We start from the raw sequence: 5,519 nt of genomic DNA, 5'->3' as shown, positions 1-5,519 counted from the left end.
GCTTTCTTTGCGGTGAATATTTTTTTACTATGCGTAACACCGGATGATGTCATTACGTTAACATCAGTACTGTCGATGCAAGGTCGATGTTGCTGTGGCTGTGGATTCAAATGTAATTTTACTTTAGAGGGAACCTTGTTGCAATCGGAATCATCCCGTAATGCTGTCTTTTATTGATGTAAAATCAAACGTTTGAATTCCAATCTCAACATACAGTTTAAGCTACAGTCGACATTTTAATTAGTAACCTACACAAACACAAATCTGTCATTAATTAAATGTAAATATGAATGATTTCCTCTGTGGAGGCTAATTGTCAGATGTAATTTACACGATCCTGATTAAATATATTGTAGACCTAATAAAGCTTCCATTCAACATCCCATGAGAAAACAACAACAACATAAAAAAACATATGTTGTCAACTTTAGGATGCCTTTAGTTAGCCTTCATGAACCCGAACCATACATTGGTAACAGTTCATTTGAACTGTACGTCATAACATGGTCATAAACATTACATAACAAATGTCAAAACCTGTCATGACATCTTATGTGACAAGGCTGTGTCATTTTGTAATCGTTATAACAGGAGTAATTACATAAGTTGACCAAACAATACTACTTACCCACTTAAGTAATTTTATGCCAATATTATGACACTGTTATGACGTTAAGTTCATAAAAAGTGTTACTCATAGCTACAGTGCATTCGGAACCTATTCAGACCCCTTGACTTTTTACACATTTTGTGACGTTATAGCCTTATTCTAAAATTGATTAAATAGTTTTTCCCCCTCATCAATCTACATCAAATTCCCCATAATGACAAAGCAAAAACAGGTTTTTAGAAATTTTTGCAAATGTATAAATAAAAATGGAAATATCACAATTTACATAATAACTATTCAGACCCTTTACTCAGTATTTTGTTGTAGCACATTTCTTAGTGATTCCAGCCACGAGACTTCTTGGGTATGACGCTACAAGCTGGGCACACCTGTATTTGGGGAGTTTCTCCTATTCTTCTCTGAAGATCCTCTCAAGCTCTGTCAGGTTCGACGGGGAGCGTCGCTGCAAAGCTATTTCCAGAGATGTTTGATCGGCTTCAAGTCCGGGCTCTGGCTGGGCCATTCAAGAACATTCATAGACTTGTCCCAAAGCCACTCCTGCCATTGTCTTTGCTGTGTGCTTAGGGTCATTGTCCTGTTGGAAGGTGAACATTCGTCCCAGTCTGAGGTCCTGAGCACTCTGGATCAGGTTTTCATCAATGATCTCTCTGTACGTTGCTCCATTCATCTTTCCCTCAATCCTGACTAGTCTAGTGTTACCAAACTTCTTCCATTTAAGAATGAATGAGGCCCCTGTGTTCTTGGGGACCTTCAATGCTGCAGAAATATTTTGGTAACCTTCCCCAGATCTGTGCCGTCTCGGAGCTCTACAGACAGTTCATTCAAACTCATGGCTTGGTTTTGGTTCTGGTTCTACCCCTTTGCAGAATCAACAGCGATGCCTCTGTAATAGGGCCAGACAGCTCAGTCTCCTGGTCAACAGCTCCCTGGTGTGACCACATTCACAACACCTTTGACCAGCTGAGCACCACAATCCTTGAAAACCTAAAGAGAGAAGAGTCATTAACAAAACAGATACTTCTCATCCTATTTCTCATCCTACCAAAACGGCCACCTTTACTGAAAGAAAAGTAATGTCGGCAACCATTACATTGGTCCAGTGGCAATGGTCCAAAGCCACTACACAACTCTAAACAATACATTAATTGCACTAATATTGTGACAAATGGTGCCCACAAACTGCTAGGGCCTACATAAAGCTGTCCCAACAGCAGAGCTTTCTTTTCAGCACTATGGAGTGAGTCCTTACCAAATCAGATCAAATTGTATTTGTCACATACACATTTTCAGCAGATGTTATTGTGGGTGTAGCAAAATCCTTGTGTTCCTAGCTCCAACAGTGCAGTAGTATCTAACAGTGCAGTTGTTATGTACTTGAGTGAAGACCCAAAAGCGGTTTTAACAGAAAACAGAGTTCTTTAATGAAAAACAGGAATGGCATAAATCCTCTTCCAACGTAGTCAATGGAACAAAAAGAACGTTAGTATAATGCAGGATGCACCTGCCAGGCAGACTCCGACAGGATAGGACAAGGTGGAAGCAAACGGGACGACAGCTTGCTTCTGGCATCAAAACACAAACAAGAATCAGACACTGAAAGTAGCAGGAACAGAGAGAGAAATAGAGACCTAATCAGAGGGGGAAGAGAGAACAGGTGGGAAAGAGTGAATAAGCTAGTTAAGGGAGATGTAGAACAGCTGAAGAATGAGAGACAGAGAAGGTAACCTAAAAAGACCAGCAGAGAGAGACAGAGTGAAGAGAAAGGACAGGAACAGACATAACAAGACATGACAGCAGTAGTATCTAAAAACGATTCACAACAATACACCCAAATCTAAAAGTATAAGAAATGAAGAAATATATAAATATTAGATTGAGCAATGTCGGTGTGGCATTGACTAAAATACAGTATATACATATGAGATGATTAAAGCAGTATGGAAACATTATTTAAACATTATTAAAGTGACTAGTGTTCCATTATTAAAGTAGCCAGTGATTCCAAGTCTAGGTATATAGGGCAGCAGCCTCTAAAGTGCAGGGTTGCATAACCAGGTGGAGTCCGCCTAGTGATGGCTATTTAACAGTCTGATGGTCTTAAAATAGAAGTTGTTTTTCAGTCTCTCGGTCTCAGCTTTGATGCACCTGTACTGACCTTGCCTTCTGGATGATAGCGGGGTGAACATGTTTGGCTCGGGTGGTTGATGTCCTTGATGATCTTTTTGGACTTCCTGTGACATTGGATGCTGTAGGTGTCCTGGAGGGCAGGTAGTTTGTCCCCGGTGATGCGTTGGGCAGACCGCACCACCCTCTGGAGAACCCTGCGGTTGCAGGCGGTGCAGTTGCAGTACCAGGCGGTGATACAGCCCGACAGGATGCTCTCAATTGTGCATCTGTTGTCACGCTCTGACCTTAGAGTTCCTTATTATTTTCTATGTTTGGTTAGGTCAGGGTGTGACTCGGGTGGGAAAGTCTATGTTTTCTATTTCTTTGTTTTTGGCCATGTGTGTGTTTCCCAATCAGAAGCAGCTGTCTATCATTGTCTCTGATTGGGGATCACATATAAGTTGTAATTTTCCTTTTGGGTTTTGTGGGATCTTGTTTTCTGTATAGTTTCTTAGCCTTACAGAACTGTGCGCTTTCTTTTTTTGTATTTGTTTGTTGCAGGTTTACTAAGTTATACGTTCGTTGTGTTGTTTATTGGTTTTTGGTGAAATATTAATAAAGGTAATGTACGCCTACCACGCTGCACCTTGGTCCGGTCATTCTCCAAATGAAGAGGCGCTGTTTCACCATCTTCACCAAACTGTCTGTGTGGGTGGACCATTTCAGATTGTCAGTGATGTGTAAGCCGAGGAGCTTGAAGCTTCCCACCTTCTCCACTGCGGTCCCATTGATGTGGATAGGGGCGTGCTCCCCCTGCTGTTTCCTGAAGTCCACGATCAGTTCCTTTGTTTTGTTGACGTTGAGTGAGAGGTTATTTTCCTGCACCACTCTCCCAGGGCCCTGACTTCCTCCCCATAGGCTGTCTTGTCATTGTAGGCGAGTTTAACTCGGGTCGGAATTGGGGCCTAACTCACCATCTGAAGTGTAACTGCCTAGTTACAGTTAACAGAGCCTTACTTGAGTGGTTAAAGTCACGTGATTCCATGAAAGTGAATATAATGTACACTTACTTTTTGGTTGTAGTTCTTTTTGAACTGTTTTGAATATGATTTGTTTATATTTTGTTTTAGAAATTGAATATGCCTATATACATTTTTTTAAATAAATTCCAAAGGAATTATTATTATCAGGAGAAACTTGATTAAAAGTGTTACAATTGCGCCATCTAGAGGGAATATAATATAGTGTTATTGACCAGTTCTAAAATGGAAAAGATTTGAAAAATAAACTCATCTTCAAGGTTATGATGTTTTTATTTGATAATTCAGGATTCTCCACTAACAAACAGCGGGAGTTTCATTTGATTTCAATTTGTGCCACATATTACATCCATACATTTTTTGTAATTTCCTTTGTTGTTGTAAGAAAGTAAGCTCTAAGAACAAGTGTAGCACAAGGTCATGAAACTACAGAATGCGGTGGTAGCCATGCTGGTTAAGTGTGCCTGATTCATGCAATCTCCGCTGAACAGTTGATGTTGAGATGTGTCTGTTACTTGAACTCCGTGAAGCATTTATTTGTGATGCAATATCTGAGGTGCAGAAAACTCAAATGAACTTATCCTCTGCAGCAGAAGTAACTCTAGGTCTTCCTTTCCTGTGGCGGTCCCCACGAGAGCCAGTTTCATCATAGTGCTTGATGGTTTTTGCGACAGCACTTGAAGAAACTTTCATAGTTCTTGACATTTTCTGGATTGACTAACCTTCATGTCTTTTAAAGTAATGATGGACTGTCATTTCTCTTTGTTTATTTGAGCTGTTCTTGCAAATGTGTGGACTTTGTCTTTGTAACGAGTGCGCTGAGAGTCGGGAAGCAAGTACAGGGAGTGAGTTTTTTAATGAATAAACAAAACAAACCAATAAACACGAAACACAAACAACGCACCGACATAGAACAGAGTCCAAGTGGAGTGACAGATATAGGGAAGATAATCAAGGATATGATGGAGTCCAGGTGAGTGAGGCACTGGTGCTCTTGACGATGGTGACAGGTGTGCGGGATAATCAGCAGCCTGATGACCTAGAGGCCGGAGAGGGAGTATATGTGACAGTCATTTACCAAATAGGGCTATCTTCCGTATACCACCCCTATTTTGTCACAACGCAACTGATTGGCTCAAACGCATTAAGAAGGAAAGAAATTCCACAAATAAACTTTTAACAAAGCACACCTGTTAATTGAAATGCATTCCAGGTGACTACCTCATGAACCTGGTTGAGAGAATGCCAAGAGCATGTAAAGCTGTCATCAAGGCAAAGGGTGGCTACTTTGAAGAATCTCAAATATATTTTGATTTGTTTAACACTTTTTTGGTTGTTATTTCATAGATTTGATGTCTTCTCTATTATTCTACAATTATTCTACAGTGTAGAAAATAGTAAAAAAATAAAGAAAAACCCTTGAATGAGCAGGTGTGTCCAAACTTTTGACTGTTAGTGTATATATAATTCAAAGGCAATGATTGATACATTTACAAAAATGTACCTTAGATAATTTATTTGAGAAAATGCATTAAAAGTCCATAGAGGACATATATTAATTTTAAAAAATGGTTTCCTCATTATGTTGAGATCATGACTGATTTATCTCATGATCACTACATACCAAAGGTTGTTTTGTTGAGATCACAAGATAAAACTGGTGATCACAACATAACAAAAATGTGGACACCTGCTCCTCGAACATCTCTTTCCAAAATCATGGGCATTAATATGGAGTTGCC

The sequence above is a fragment of the Oncorhynchus masou genome, chromosome 5 (genome assembly GCF_036934945.1).
Source record: "Oncorhynchus masou masou isolate Uvic2021 chromosome 5, UVic_Omas_1.1, whole genome shotgun sequence".
NCBI classification, from domain to species: Eukaryota; Metazoa; Chordata; class Actinopteri; order Salmoniformes; family Salmonidae; genus Oncorhynchus; species Oncorhynchus masou.
The sequence above is the reverse complement of the archived record's forward strand: the minus strand, read 5'-3'. Positions refer to the sequence as shown.